The 17023-nt window shown below is 43.1% G+C and overlaps 1 long non-coding RNA gene across 2 annotated transcripts; it reads right to left on the reverse strand.

The window, feature by feature from the left end:
- Positions 1 to 10605: 10605 nt before the first annotated feature.
- LOC125970550 (uncharacterized) lies at positions 10606 to 16712 on the reverse strand. 2 transcript variants are annotated; one of them, XR_011087010.1, is made up of 4 exons: positions 15968 to 16712; positions 15788 to 15865; positions 15442 to 15713; positions 10606 to 15355 (listed from the first exon to the last, which is right to left on the reverse strand). It is a non-coding gene; the product is annotated as an uncharacterized lncRNA (long non-coding RNA). The 2 variants fall into 2 exon arrangements; XR_011087009.1 differs by having other exon boundaries at positions 15788 to 16712.
- Positions 16713 to 17023: the final 311 nt, after the last annotated feature.

The following is a 17023-nucleotide window of genomic DNA, read 5'->3' on the forward strand; positions in this document are numbered from 1 at the left end:
GCGTTCCTCCCGTCTATAAAATATCGGACTTGGATGGTATGCCTGTGGAAGGCAGCTTTTACGAAGCGGAATTACAAAAAGTAAAAATAAAAAAAAATAAAAATTTTCGCATACAGAAAATTCTTAAATCACGCACCGTGTCAGGCAAACGCAAGTCACTCGTCCACTGGGTGGGCTGGCCAGCCAAATTCGACAGTTGAGTACCCACAAAGAGTATTAAAAACATCTGACGATCTTTAAAACGGCCATTCTGTAAAAATTACAACATAGGGGAAGGCCAGAGAGAATTCTACGTGACATTAGCGTCAAATGCTAGTATGCATCTATTTAGCTCAAACGGCCTCACAGAATTTAAAACGGAACTGGCTCAACATATCGATTTAAAAGGTTTGTGGGAGGTTGGTCTATGTGAGATTTCATACATCAACTCAATACCCACCATTCCTGAGAAAAAACGGAATTTCTATCTGAAACAGCCTAAGTTCCCACTTCCGAGAGGTGATACGTTTCAAGATGAGTCAGAAGTTCGGACCATGCTCAAAACTAAAAGAGGGCTTTATCAAAATCATGACTCGTTAGCTTTGGACATTCAAACTCTATTAACTAAAGCGAGTAACAAAAAGATTGACGTCCAATTTGATCAACATAAACAGAGGTTCATGTTTTCGGGTGAAGAAGGATTGAGAATTATGTTCAAGAGCCCCCTGGCGTACATTGTTGGAATGAATCCTGAACATTGGCTCTCACTCAAGCCGGAAGGCGTAAACGCACAACATCCTGCCGACAGACGAGCCGGATCATATTTCATGTTCATCTACACTGACGTCATACATCATCAGACAGTTGGTGACAGAGAATAAGTCAATGCGGCAAGCTTTGATGTCTATTCATATGCAAATGAGTTAGGAGGTCATAAAATTTTATGACCTATTGATGTTAAGATTTATGGCTTTTTTTTTATTGGGGGTCATAAATCACCCTTGGGGGCATCAAGATGGCGCCAGTCATGACGGCGCCATCTTTGACTGTCGCCATTTTGGTTTGCTGGCGCCATTTTTAAGATGTGGATATGTATGGGCATGTATTTTTATGAATCAAGACAGGTGCAGCACCTGAGCTAGCTTTGCTAACAGCCCTCTGAGCTACCTTTGCTTCCGGCCCGTACGTGTGAGCTTGAAGAGAGCCTTTCTGTTGAGAAGAGGAAGAGGAGGAGGGGGTTAGAGAGGCGTCATTAGAGGTGGCAAAGTCATTAGAGGTGGCAAAGTTGGCTTCAAGAGAGTCGCATATAATTTGAGAAACAATAGCTCAGCCAAAGTTATCTGAAAGCGGGAGACGCATGTAATTTGGTAAACATTGCTTTAGAGGATCAAGGGGGTTTTGGAGGATCAAGGGGGGTTTTGTTGAGAAAATCACACGGCTACAAGTCACAAGTTATCTCTAATGTAATTTGACAAACAATAGTGGAGTCGGCATTACTGGGTCCAGGTGGAACCGTTTAACTTTGGAGGGAGACAGACGAAGGCGTCTGTTTTTTTTATGAAGGTTGTATAAGTTTAAAACATATCCTGATTTAAAAAATGAAAAAAAACAAACACGTGATACACAGAGGTGTGGTTTGAGAGAGGGGCTGGACTTGTTGTTCGTATATTTACGCGAGAGTATCGGGCTGATAGTTCATAGAAAAAAGAGCTAAAGCTGTGGTGCTAAACTGCAAACCTGAAGCTCAAATCATGATAGCAGAAACGCCGGTCAGTATTCATCTTTGCCGCAGAGGCCCTGATGGTTTGCTAGATGCCCCTAGGAAGAAACAGATGTATCTGAGACGTATGCAACAAAGGCCTACAGAAAAACTTGAGCGGAGCTGGTATCTAACACCAGAGACTCAATGGGGATTTAAATTTTTTTACGAGACTGGTGAGTTGTCTTTCTTTATGAGAAACCAAGAGAGCTCTGGATCAAGCAACAGCAACTATGTGCAGGCCCACGCATTTGGTACTCTGAACTCAAATGATTGGGGTGTTTTAAATCAACTCCTGCCAGAGGTTTTGACTGAATTTCACAATGAATACGGGTCAGAAGGTGAGCTGAATGCAACTTGGATTTCAAAAATCACAGCCGGCGGGAGATGTTTTTTCCGGCTGAAAGTTTCTCCTCAAACTGTTGATGGGTCAGAAGAAGGGGAGGTAATGGATTTTTTGTTTTTAAAACTTGAAGCATTCAGCAGCGAATGTGGCCTTTTCCAGACAATTTTGAATATACCGTTGACAGAATGGTATGGAACGATGCAAGCATATGGGGAGAGTATTACGAGGCTTTTTCTATCAAGCCGTGTCTGGACAAACGTCGTCGGAGTGAAACGTAAACTGGCTTTAGATTAACCCTTACTAAAAAATTAAGTTTAAACCCTGGCCCTCTTCAACACACAAGACTCTGTTCCTCCTCCTACCCCCCTCTTTTTCTCACCTGCTGTCACAGGAAGGTGGAGTTATAGTCATTAGCATAACTATCTAAATTGTATAAGAGCGGGCTTGCAATCGTCTCTTTCACACACGCACACACAAGAGCAAGAAGATGGCCCAAAAAATGCTTGCCAGAAGACTTTTACCACGTTCTACACCTACGGGGATCACGTTCTGGTCAACCCCTGACAACTCGGATGCAGAGTCAGATGCTGACGATGGGAACACAGCTTTCCTAGCGTCGCCAAGACCGACGCCAGTGGGGCCTGAGACATGGGCTGAAAGATTTGAGATTCTTCCGCTGCCACCTTCTGATCCGAACGAATGCGCCTCCCCGATTCGACTCGACGATCTGCAAACCGATTCTCTCTATGGAGCTTTGTCATCAACTTTCGACGTGTTTGAAACCCCTGAAACCTCGGGGGAGCAGCAGCAGCAGCAGCAGCAGGAGGAGCAGCATGAACCATGGTCCACGTCACGAGCCATTGAATTGTTTGATGGCGCCTGCGCACGCTATCCTGAAAATGGTATGGATTTGCCAAGCTTGTCTGCTACCGACATTAGAGTCTTACTCAGAGAGGCAGAATCGCACCTGCCCGCTGATTTTGAGGAGGTTGACGACACGATGGCCCTTGAGTTTGGGGCCGTTCCTCCGAGGGCCCCGGCGCCTGCGAGAATCAACACACAGATGGACACGGAGGCTGACGACACGATCGTTGGCACTCCGATGGTCCTTGAGTTTGGGGTCGTTCCTCCGATGACCTCGACACCTTTGAGAATCAACACACAGATGGACACGGAGGCTGACGACACGATCGTTGACACTCCGATGACCTCGGCACCTTTGAGAATCAACACACAACAAGACGCAGAGTATAATATGACAATAGAGCCTCTTAAATGGTTGGTGATTGAAGACTACACACGCCTGAAGCTGATGCTGGTTCATCTTTTGTATGATGCCTTAATGAAACATGCTAAATCTAACTGTGACGGATGTGCTCTTGATGATCTTAGCCAAATGCATCATACGTGCCTATATGTTGAGGATCGAAACTTTTATTTCTATGCGAATTATGAAGCAGTGACGGGTGAATTGTGCAATGCTGACTTGCTACACACGTTGTCGACAATATTTTTCTATTTTAAAAGCTCTGCAACGCTTATAAACATCCGCAATTCTGTTTCTGCCATTCTACATGACCTAGCTCATGAAGGCAAGATCTTCACACGGCTCCGTGCGATAAAACAAGAAGCTGGTGGTTCTGTTCTGAATCGCAACGAAGTCACTCTATTATTTAGAACGTTTGGAAAAACACAATGGGAGGTTTTGTAAAAAAAATGTGGAATCAATTGATGACTTTCCTAACAGTACTTTTAGATTTAACAGGGGGGCAGCTAAAGAAGTTTAAAACTCTAATAGGGTCCAAAGTAACACCATCTATGTTATCTTCATTCATGCGTTATGTCAAACCTTAGGATTTATAGAAAAACTTTTTTTTACCATGTTTTACACTTGTTTGTGTTTATTAGTAATGTTTTTTAAGAAGTAGTTTGATTTTTTCTGTAATAAACTATTGTGACCGTTTCTCTATGTTTATTCAATGGTGAGAGATGTCTTCAGCTAAGAATCCTGATAGTTTTTGGGGGGAGAGGGGGGAAAAAAAAAAAAAAAAAAAAGCCAAATCGAGAGTCACGCCCACATAGAGGTAAGAAAAAAAATAAATAAATAAAGCCAAATCGAGAGCGAAGTCCGCCCAAAGCAACAGTGCGTTCGAACCTCTCATCTCGTGCGTTTACTAACCTCGACTTAATCCCCCGCTAAAAATTTGAAATAATGCCCTCTAAAAAGGGCCTCGTGATGGACGCGCTGGAAGACCTGTCCAAGGAAAACTTCAAAAAGTTTGTTAACGCTCTGGTGAGCCGCCGCGGTAACATAAAGCTGGCAGAAAACAAGCTGCAAGATAAGAACTTTATGGACGTAACCGAGATGCTGGTGGCCACTTTCACCGAGGATAAAGCTCCAGCCGTGGTCTTTGAATTGCTCATCTCTATTAAGTGCGTCGACGAGGCCGAAAAGCTCTGTAAACTCATGCGTTATGTCAAACCTTAGGATTTATAGAAAAACTTTTTTTTTTTACCATGTTTTACACTTGTTTGTGTTTATTAGTAATGTTTTTTTTTAAGAAGTAGCTTGATTTTTTCTGTAATAAACTATTGTGACCGTAAAAGTGACTGTTTCTCTGTGTTTATTCAAAATCGCGAGATATCAGACCTGTTTGCTTTATTAACAGCGTCACAATCTGATATCCATCAGAATTTACCTAACAATGGGTGGCGACAGGTGTCTTCAGAGACTCTACTATTGCGCTAAAAATCCAGCGAGTTTTGGCGGCGAGAAACGGCTGCACAGGGAGGCGATTAATAGCTGTAAAAACACTAACATAAGAAAAGTAAAAGCTTTTTTATCCGATCAGGATGCGTACACTTTACACAAACCAGCCAGAATAACTTTTCCTAGAAATAAAGTTTTTGTTCGAGGTCCTATGAGACAATTCCAAGCAGATTTGTGCGATATGCAATCACTAGCACGCTACAACGATGGATATAAATATTTACTAACCGCAATCGATATATTCTCGAAACGTGCATATGTACGTGTTCTGAAAGCGAAAACTGGTACACAGGTCACCAAAGCATTTGAAGATATCCTGACAGTTAGCGGTTCACCATTACGCCTTCAAACAGATAAAGGGGTGGAGTTTTTTAACAAACATTTCCAGAAATTAATGAGAAAGCACAATATTACACATTTTTCCACCGCCTCGGACACCAAAGCCCAAACGATTGAAAGGTTCAACAAAACGTTAAAAACGCGGATGTGGAGGTATTTCACTGCTAAGAACACACAACGATACGTCGATGTAATTCAGGATTTTATTGTCAGTTATAACAACAGTTTTCACAGCAGTATAAAAATGACACCTAACGCTGTAAACGAAGAGAATAAGAATATCGTTTTCACTAACCTCTACTCAAGAAATCCTTTTCAACGGGGATGCAAGTTCCGGTTCGCACCGGGTGACACTGTGCGAATTTCCAAAATAAAAGGGAATTTTGAAAAAGGTTATTTACAAAGTTACACGGATGAAATTTTCAGAATAAGACAGCGTCTCCACCGCGTTCCTCCCGTCTATAAAATATCGGACTTGGATGGTATGCCTGTAGAAGGCAGCTTCTACAAAGAGGAATTACAAAAAGTAAAAATTAAAAAAAATAAAATTTTTCGCATACAGAAAATTCTTAAATCACGCACCGTGTCAGGTAAACGCGAGTCCCTCGTCCACTGGGTGGGCTGGCCAGCCAAATTCGACAGTTGGGTACCCACAAACAGTATTAAAACCATCTGACGGTCTCTAAAACGGCCATTCTGTGGAAATTACAAGATGGGTGACCACCAGAGAGAATTCTACGTCACATTAGCGTCAAACGCAAGTGTGCATCTTTTTAGCTCAAACACGCTCACAGAATTCAAAACCGAACTAGCTCAACATATCGATTTAAAAGGCTCGTGGGAGGTCGGTTTATGCGAGATTTCCTACATCAACACAATACCCAACATTCCTGAGAAAAAACGGAACTTTTACCTAAAACAACCTAAAAATCAGCCCCCTAGAGGTGATACGTTCCAAGACGACTCATCAGAAATTCGACATTTGCTCAAAACAAGGGGAGGTGTTTATCAAAATTATGACTCGTTAGCTTTGGACATTCAAACTCTATTAACTAAAGCGAGTAACAAAAAGATTGACGTCCGATTTGATCAGCACAAACAGAGGTTCATGTTTTCGGGCGAAGAAGGATTGAGAGTTATGTTCAAGAGCCCCCTGGCGTACATTATCGGAATGGCGCCAGAGAATTGGTTGTCACTCAAACCGGAAGGCGTCAACGCACAACATCCTGCCGATATACGCGCCGGATCATATTTCATGTTCATCTACACCGACATCATACATCATCAGACAGTTGGTGACGCGTACGCCCCCATGCTACGAACTCTGCCTCTGGAAGGCGGATACGGTGAAGTTGTAAACAAAACTTTTAATCCGGTTTACTATTTAGATGTGTGCAGAAGCCATATTGAAACCATTTCGGTTTACCTACGAACAGACCAGAACAACCCGATAGATTTCGAATACGGGAAGGTTATTCTCACTCTGCATTTTAGATCTAAATAATAATAAATTTAAAAAAAAAAAAAAAAAAAAAAAAAAAAAAAAAAAAAGACGTCATCGTCAATGCATCCCGACTTGTATCGTTTTGTTGATTATTATGAAACACAAGTGGGGGGCTCTTTTCAAGCCGGTTTTTCGGGAAGCCCTGTGCAGTACGGACGAGGGATTGGGTCTATTTTTGCAAAATTATTTCGTTTCGTGATGCCTATGTTTAAAAACGGGTTTAACTTGGCGAAGCCGCATCTTCAAGCAGCCGCTAAAAACATAGCAACGGATGTAGCGGGGCGCGTCATTCAAAGAATCCACCAGAAACAGGGCCCCGAGCAAGAAGGTTCCGGGCTTGCTGTATTGTCACGTGGGACGATCCATCCTGGGGGGCGGAGAAAAAGAAGCGTTAAAAGGAAAAGACGCTCCTCCACCCGTCTCAGACCAGTTGTCAGAAAAAAGCGGAGAAGAAGCAAGACAGATATTTTCTCTTAAAAAATGGCCCTTCTACATTTTAAAAGTCAAGAGGCGGCGCTATCAAGTTTGGATCTGTTTAGTGCGCCCCTGACGCAACTCTCCATAGAAGATAGCTCATATGTCGAATTCCAACCGTTAACAGCAATCGTGGACCAAGGCCCAATAGAATTTTATATACCCGGGGACGGCTCAAAATATTTAGATTTATCCGACACTTTACTACATCTCCGTGCAAAGGTGACGCGTAGGGATGGGACAAATATTCCACCGCAAGAACAAGTCGGCATCGTGAATTTTCCTATAAACACAATTTTTAGTCAATTAGATATTTCGTTGGGTGGACGGTTAATCTCACAATCTAGCGCCACGCACGCCTACAGATCCATCATCGAGCTGCTGTTAAACTTTTCAAACGATTCTTTGGAGTCACAATTCACAGCAGGAATGTTCGCAAAAGACTCTAGGGGGCGCATGGACTCCATTTCTTTCGAAGAGGGCGTGGCTAACGCTGGTTTTGTGCGGCGCGCACAACAGATTGCAGGCTCACGTGAATTTCATCTTATGGGACCGCTTCATGGAGATATTTTCTTTTCCGAACGCCATCTACTGAATAATGTGGATCTGCGTCTAAAGTTAACTAGAGCTTCTGATGATTTCTGTCTCATGAGCGCTCCAGACAGTGATTCGTGTCTCAAAATACTAGGAGCATCCCTGTTTGTGAAAAAAGTATCAATCTCACCGGCTGTAGCTATAGGTCACGCCGCCGCATTACAAAAAGGTAATGCTCTCTATCCCGTCAGTCGCGTAAACATGAAAACCTTCAGTATCCCGCAAAACTGTAGAATCTGTCAGCAGGATAATCTCTTCCTCGGACACATCCCCAAGCAAATTGTATTAGCTCTCGTAAACCACAACAGTTTTATGGGACGGAGAGATTTAAACCCGTTTAATTTTTTGCATTATAACATAGAGTATTTAGCTCTCAGCCACGAAGGTCGACAAATACCTGCCAAACCTTTTCAGCCCAATTTCGAAGCTGGACTATGTACACGTGAATTTCATAATTTATACACAGCAACGGGGCGTTTCCTAAAAGATTTACCTCTCTGTATAAACCAACAGGATTTTACTCAGGGCTATTCACTTTTTGTTTTCAATTTAAGTCAGGTGGATGACTCAGGCGCGTTAACGCCGATCAATAACGGGGTGCTGAGACTCGATTTGCGCTTCAGAACCCCATTACCGCATACAGCAACACTCATTGTATATGCGGTTTATGATTCGCTTATAGAGATTAATGCTAAGAGGGAAGTATTGATGGACTATTATTAACGCTATGAACGGCCGTGAATTGGACATGATTATGACCCGGATGCAGAGAACCTTATTTGGAGGCGTTTTCGCATCGGATGAGCTAGGTGACGTCAGAGAGACGCCTCCGAAACATTACATAGTCAATACGCATCCAAGACATTTACCCGGAGAGCACTGGCTCGCTTTGACTTTAGAATCGGACGGCTCGGCCACATTCTTTGATCCTTTTGGGCTACCACCGAATGGGTCGTACTACCCGGCCAGTATATACAGATTTTTGAAGAAGCATTCTAAACGGATCGACTATCAGAACGGGCAGTTGCAGCACGAGCTCACAGACACCTGCGGTCAACACTGTGTGTATTATTTAACCCAACGCGGATGGGGGCACACTTATCGTGAAGTGCTGACTCATTACAATTCCGACCCTCTCCATAACGACGCGATGGTTAGAGAGTTTGTCAAAAAATGTCGAAGACCAGACCGGATGTGCGGCGGGCAAACATCATGTTCGTTGCATAAATTTAAAAAATGTCATTGTCTGAAACCATGTTAATGTTTTATAAAATCTCTTTTATTCAATAAACATTGTTAAAGAGAGTTACAGAGTCATGCGTTGTTTTTTCCACTAACAACAATAGTGTCATCTAATAACTAACCCATTTTACTACCGGTGATGTCCTCTTTCTTTTTTTTTTATTCATCATGTTTACATCTTCTACATAAGAAACATCCCCATCTTCACCTGTAGCGTATTTTAAACGTTTAAAATCTGCGCGAGCCAAGGGGTTGGAGATGCTTGTTTCCGGCAAGTTTAACCGTGCTAGCGTTCGGAGAAATTCACTCCATCCTACCGGCTTCTCGTTGATTTTTTTCCCACTCGTACACAAATGTCTCAACAGATCGCTCATATGGGAGCCTTTGATAGTTTTTCCTCTAAAAACAAATTCACTTAACGGCGTCCAGCTTACATCTTCTGCCGATAGTCTTTTCAGCACATAGCTGGCATTGCGTCGGAAACGTGGACCTATGGCGTCCAGAATATCATCAGTTGCGCTCTCATCAGCGGCCTTTATTTCACCCCTCTCATTGTCTTCGTGGCGAATTGTAATAGGAATTTGCTCGGAGTCTTTTTGTTTGACCAACCCCAAGTAACGCTGCATTAAGGTCTGATAAATTTTGATCTTTTCATATTGATTTAAATTTTTATTATCCAAAACCTGTTTCATCTCTTCATCCAAAGAATGCTCTGCTGTATCACGGATGGTCGGCGCTGGTCGATTCAGCCTCTCGGGCTGATAAGGCGAAATCAGGAACATTTTCTGAGCCGTTTTCAAACTCATTTTATGCTTTGTTCATAAAGCCACTAATGACACTCCCGAGAACAGGTGCGAAAGCGGCCAGTAACGGTAAAATAAAACCACCTTTCTGAACTAACACAGCTCTTTTCTTCTTCAAAGTATTTTTCTTATCAGCCAAAAAGCGGATATTTTTCTTTTGCTTTTTAAGTCTCTTGTAAAGTTTTGATTTTAAGGGTACATGTCCTTTAAGAAGATTTAGAGCAATCTCACATAATGCTTTCACCAAACTACTGGGGCCTCTGAGTAGCAAATGCTTACGTTTGGCCGGCTTGGATGTAAACAGAGATTTGAGTAACGGTGCGTTTGTTTTTAAAAGCTTCGTCATCGTTTTATTGTTTGGGTATATAAACGACAGGCCACTGGTTATGTAGTACACCTGTACGTAGTCTATATTGTTCTGGGCATGAAGGTGTCAAATCTACCAGTAAATACCCATGCGGCTCTCTTGTAGCATCTTCAAAGCATTCCAGGAAAAACTTCCGGTTGCTGGGAGAAATTTGATTCGCCAGGACACTCACCTGCAGTTTATCGCGGGGGTTTTTGAACAAAATCAAATAATTACTGTTCAAACTAATAGTCCGGCTAAATTTCCCCTGATGGAATACATTCTGCGTTAGCATTATAACGCTTAAATTTTTATGATGTCTATATTGGGTGAATATTCGAACCACTTCAGGGTTATCCGAAGCTTGGAAGATGACGTCATCCAGAATCAACAGATGGTGCTGCTGTGGCGGGAACAGCTTCTCGTCGTCAAAAGATTCAGGCAGCCCCTTGATAAAAACAATGTCTTTATTCAGGTTTTTGAGCTCATCGTACATTGGCTGGTATGAAGTATAAACCCAGACAATATTATCAGGTTTTTTTCTCAGAACATGTTCAGGATTTTGCAATACATTTTTTACAAAGAAAGTCTTGCCACAACCCGAAGGCCCTGCTACTAGAGATGAAAAAGGGAGTTCTAATCTGGGGTCGAATTCAATCTGATTAAAAGCCATTTCCACACACAGACACACGTATGGATAGATAGAAATATCAGTAGCCAAACGGTTCAGTGGTGCCTCGCTCTAGCAGCCTTCTTTTATCATACACCACACGAAGCCGCTTGGAAAATGACACGTTTCTGAGATGAAACCCTCTCTTATCGCGAACGATATTATGCTGGGGCGCGTAAAGCACATCTGAGGTCGCACCTGCTGTATCGAGGTAGCCTTGAACCAAACTGAGCATGCTGTCGAGATTGATGCTCTGACCGCTTTCGTGATTTTGTGTGATACCCTTTACCTTCATGACAGTCTGAGATGACCCTCGTGTTTTATAAGCGTATGTTTTGGGGCCGGCTGAGACAAATTCTAAAATGCTGTCGTTCGAAAGCTCATCTGTCAAATCACCCAGATAATCACCTAGCGGGAGAACACTTTCACCTGGCTTCACAGTGTACACGAGGCTGTCTGTATCTGTGTAAAGGACACGCCTCTGTAAAATTTCTAAATAGCTGTACATTTTTAGGCGTGCATAGGCTGTTGTGAAACACGCTGCAGCCACGTTTGATGTTTTTGAGGCGGGGATCTCGTTGTTTATGTTGATACAATACTGCACAATTGAGAGCTTCTCATTGATAAAATGGAAGAATTTCACATTGTACAGACCTGAAAACAAAAGTTCAAAAAAATCCTCTGATTTTGTCACAATTTTTGCGTTTGTCATGTTGTCACGTTGCGCGAGTTTTCCCCACAGATTGTTAAGACAGAGTTTTGACACTTGCCTTTTGCCAGGGTTTACAGCAATTTTGGAAGGATCGAGTTGGATACCCTGATGAATGGCATACCCTTCTATGTATCTTTCTCTGTCAGCCTGGTTGACCACGTGAGGCGGATAACCTGAAGATTCTTGTTTACCTTTTAGAAATGTTCGCATGTAATCACGGAAAATTGTGTCGCTCGTTCTTGTGTAATGCCACACTTCTGTAATTTCCGCAACCGTGTACCCGAGATCGAGTGCCTTAACAAATTCAGGGGTTGTCCAAACACCTGTTAACGATCTTTGCTCATCACTATGTGTACAAGCCGTCTGCTGGTTGTTACACTCGGCACATGTGCGGCACAGTGTGAAGACGAGTTTACCTTTAGCTGTTTTGAACGGTAGAACGGGAAAATATAAACCACGGGGTGGGTTGACTGTGGCGCTGATGAAACCAAAATACGACCTAGGGTCTTTAAAATCACCGTGGATAATCGTTGGATGATCGATTGGGTATGTGGCTGTACTGTTGATGAAAGGATATAATGATGTCACATCAACATACAACACACGCTCGTCTGGCTCTGCCGTGTATTTTAAAACGAATGCGTTTGTTCGGCCCCCAAAAAGAGCCTGCCTCGGTTTGAGCGGTGTAGGAAATTTGTTTTTTTTAAGGAATTCCTTCACCTCTATGTCCATCTTTTTCATTTGCAACCATTCATGCTCCCACATAATTACAAGGTACACATCCTGTCTAAGCTGTAGATCCTGAATTTTCTTTTGTGTTTTATCAAACCTCTCCTGAAAAGGGCGTTTGGTTGTCGGGCATATTTTAGAGAGGTCGAAGCATTCTGCGCAGCCGTGGTGATAACAACCAAAATACTCAAACACTATTTTTACGCCCCCGATTTCACAATAACCATCTACACAGTAGTTGTCTATCCTAACTTCACCACCGTTCAACGCATGTCTAATTTGGATATTTTGGCTGTGCATGATCCATTGCATGTACTGAATAGAATCGTGCGAGAAAGCTTTGTACTGACGCATATAGTTGTCTGATGGTGTAATGGCTAGTGTTTGAGGAGTCAGAAAATTAGCTCGAAAAACTTTCATGCACGCCGACGCAATTGTTACCGCATTGAATGGATCTGTTCCGGTGGCCTCAAAAAACTCACTCCTGAATTTTTCACACCCTTGCATTAACAGATCAACATCATTCTCGCAGTAGGCTATTGCCTGTTTAGCAAAATCAAACACATTGCTAGCTTCTTTGGCATACCACTCGTCAAACTTTGATCGTTGGGAGGGTGACATTCGCTCGGTGCCGTAGTACGTGGGGTCAGGGTGAGACCCTACGTAGTTTAGATGCTCTAAAGAGCTGAATTTGTGTGGGAAGTAACCCTTTGATTTGTCTTCAAACCCCAGGGCCTTAGGCATTGCGCTTAGAGGCATCGTCAAGAATGAGAGAGAGTCTATGAATCGAGATTTTGTGTCTAAATCGACAAATGATAGAACTTTACTCCCTTGCATCAGAATGTCGAGTTTGAGACCTAATTCAAGCATTCTCCTTATCAGTATGTATGAATCAAAACCTCTCGCATTATGTGCAACAAACGTAGTTTGTTTAAACCGTGGCCTTCGGAAAAATCTGAGAAATTCATCAACACAATCTGTGCCATACCAATGCTTCGCCAGTCCATTATTTGATTCGCAACAGATGAGAAAAGGTTTGTGTAAACCGTCTGAATCTACATAAGTTTCGAAATCGTAGTAGACTACATTTTTGCACGGTGGCTGAGGTTTGATGGGCTGAATGTAGCACATGTGAGGGTTCAACAAGGCGTCATCTTGATTTATGATCTCATCACACACTGCGCATTTTTTAACGGGGCAGCGATGTTTAGCACCGGTACCATCAGCTTTCACATAATAGTGAAGACCACACTCTAAGCATTTTTTGTATGAAGTGCAGTTGCTCACACGATTCATTGATCGAGACTCTTTATGTTTGATAAAGCATTCCTCATTACGACAAGATTTGTCACAGTCGGGGCAGATGACGGGTTTAAACCCTCGCTGTTTACAGCATGGATCAAGACAAACGCCACAGTGTCCTTCACAATGGTGCTGTTGCCAATTCTCATGCCCTTTGTAACAATGCCTGCAAAAAAATGCGTGGCCGACAAAGGCCTCAATCGCTTTCACGCCGTAAAAATGGCCCTCAAGATTTAAGACAAATAAGGTATCGTTATCTGTTTTGGGGTAACGCGTGTCGAAAAAGGTCATGGGGCGGCAGTCCTCTTTTCGATACATTACAGTTATTTTCCGTTTGAGGACTTTCTCAAATTTATGGACATCGCCCAGACTCACAGGTGTTTGACAATCCAATCCTACACTCTCATGTAAGAGCCGCGCTTGTCTTGTGGCCTGTTTTGTCGTGAGTGTGTCATTTAGCAGATAGGTTAGTGAGAGAGCGAAACACAATTTATTGTCTGTATTACGAGGTATGTATAGGTGTCGTTTTTTCAACCTCAAAATCTCTCTGTTGGTAGTGTTCAACAGCCTTCGACGCATTCCACCGCCACCACGCAATGGTGTGACTATTTGTACAATGAGCTCTAAGCCCTCATCAGCCAGAAGCTCTGTGTTTGATTGGGCTAAACGTTCAAGCAAGTTTGATACATTATCTCTGATAGAGTTTATATCACTAGTTTGCTGGTAGATGTGAGCTCTATCGTTACCAGCCGCAAGCTCTATCTGAATTACATCACCTGTTTGTGCCCTGCTAGCTACCTCTTGCATGACATCATCTATTTTATCTTCAATCTGGAGGTAGAAGGTTGCAAAATCATTAATGTTCTGTTGCGATGGTATATTTAACCGTCGCCTTACCTCTACATTATTGAAATGTGGCCTATTGATTACAATAGAACCGCCGTGTTGGTCAGCTAATACAGAACCGTTGTTAGATTGCTGGGGCGTGTGTTGAAATGCTGGTGTGTTGTTGTCAATAACGTCTATTTCGTGATCAATTATAACAGAGCAGTTGTTAGGCTGAAATATCGGCTGAACATCGTCAACAGCAAACGATGATGAATCGACAGTGTTAGCGGTCAACGGGTCAACCAGAGGCTGTGTATTTAGATTTTGGATCATGTTTAGCAACTGCACAGGAATGTCAGGACTGATACGCCCGTTGTTGCCATTAGCTTGGTTGTTTAATTCCGCTATCATGTTTAGCAATTGTGACGGGATTTGTGTCGGACTCTGTCGACCTTCATTCATACTCTGATTGTTCAATTCATCTATGACAGCCTGTAAATGAGTGAGAATAGCAGGACTGTCTGGTCTCTCCCCCTCTGACAAAGCCGCGGTCACATTGTTGAGCAAATCTGTTATTTGACTCGTAGACGTATTGTTAACGTTTGATAAATCTAGCTCTGGTGTGTCACTTCTTTGGCTTGGCCCGCTAAATGACGGTAAATCTATTTCAGAAATGTTTGCTAAGAAATCTGACTCCGTTGACGTAAGGTTTGGATGATCCATTATATTTTCTTTTACAAAACACAACAGAAACAACACAAACCTATTTTGATTCGGCTAAATCTGTAAGAGCACGTATAATCTTAAAACACTCTTGTAACCGTCTTTTGTAGACACAGTTACCACGACACTTTAGAGACCCCCTGCTGGTTGAGTGGTGCGTGTTGTAGAAGGGGTGCCCTCTCCTCCTCCCCCGCCTCTTCCTGTCTCTCGTGTCACGACGCTCACCTGGAAGTGGCTATAAAAAAACAAAAAAAACGGTTAACCCTTTATATTATCAAAAATAGCAAGTCGAATGATAACATAGAAGGAAATGCTTCTAACTTTGTTTGTCGACTCTTGATGATGCTTCAAGCCCTCGTAAGTAGACAGAGCTTCAACTAGTTCTGAGTCCGTCGCTGATTCCGGCTGAACGGTGCGGGTTGAGATTGGATTGGCTTCAACAGTAGCACGTGACTCTGATGCCGCCGGTCGCGCTGGCGCTGACGTTTCGACTGCTCCAATATGGCGGTCGGACGTTTCGACTGCTCCAATATGGCGGTCGGAGGCAGCTTGTGTCGGCCGATTGTTTTTTCTAGTGGCAGCGGCCAGGAGATCTGACGCATACAAAAAATAAAATCAGCAACTAATACCCTCTATATGAACTATCTTAGATGCGCGATTGACTCACCGTAGTCTGATTGTGTTAGGTAAACGTCGCTAAAATCGTCGTCAAAAGATGCGTGGACATCGGCAAAAACGATGTTGTCTGTAAACAATACATCTTGTTTTATAAAATAACCTATTATTATTATTTATCATTATTATTATTTGTTATTATTATTGTGAGAAATGTAGTAAAATGACTTACCTTTAACCATTCTCGAAAACAGCTTTTTGACGCGCTTCGACCCCCGTTGGTCCGAGCGATGGGTTGTCTTGTCTTGTCTTCTCCAAAATGATGCTCGTCCACACCAAACTTTAAATTCGGCGGGGATAAGACCACGCCTATGAGCTCACGTGTCGCACGAAATCGGATAACTTTGGCCGCTTGTTGATGACGCATCAAAGAGGTCTTTCTCATATCGTCGGACCCAGTATTGTTTGTCAAATTATGCACCAACACCTTGCGACTTGTAGCCGTGTGATTTTCTCAACAAAACCCCCCTTGATCCTCCAAAACCCCCTTGATCCTCTAAAGCAATGTTTACCAAATTACATGCGTCTCCCGCTTTCAGATAACTTTGGCTGAGCTATTGTTTCTCAAATTATATGCAACTCTCTTGAAGCCAACTTTGCCACCTCTAATGACTTTGCCACCTCTAATGACGCCTCTCTAACCCCCTCCTCCTCTTCCTCTTCTCAACAGAAAGGCTCTCTTCAAGCTCACACGTACGGGCCGGAAGCAAAGGTAGCTCAGAGGGCTGTTAGCAAAGCTAGCTCAGGTGCTGCACCTGTCTTGATTCATAAAAATACATGCCCATACATATCCACATCTTAAAAATGGCGCCAGCAAACCAAAATGGCGACAGTCAAAGATGGCGCCGTCATGACTGGCGCCATCTTGATGCCCCCAAGGGTGATTTATGACCCCCAATAAAAAAAAAAGCCATAAATCTTAACATCAATAGGTCATTTTGGTTGGGCGGCTCGGTGGCGCACTGGGTAGCACGTCCGCCTCACAGTTAGGAGGGTGCGGGTTCGATTCCACCTCCGGCCCTCCCTGTGTGGAGTTTGCATGTTCTCCCCGGGCCCGCGTGGGTTTTCTCCGGGCACTCTGGTTTCCTCCCACATTCCAAAAACATGTTTGGTAGGCCGATTGAAGACTCCAAATTGTCCCTAAGTGTGAGTGTGAGTGCGATTGGTTGTCTGTCTCTGTGTGCCCTGCGATTGGCTGGCAACCGGTTCAGGGTGTCCCCCGCCTACT

The sequence above is a fragment of the Syngnathus scovelli genome, chromosome 6 (genome assembly GCF_024217435.2).
Source record: "Syngnathus scovelli strain Florida chromosome 6, RoL_Ssco_1.2, whole genome shotgun sequence".
Lineage (NCBI taxonomy): Eukaryota > Metazoa > Chordata > Actinopteri > Syngnathiformes > Syngnathidae > Syngnathus > Syngnathus scovelli.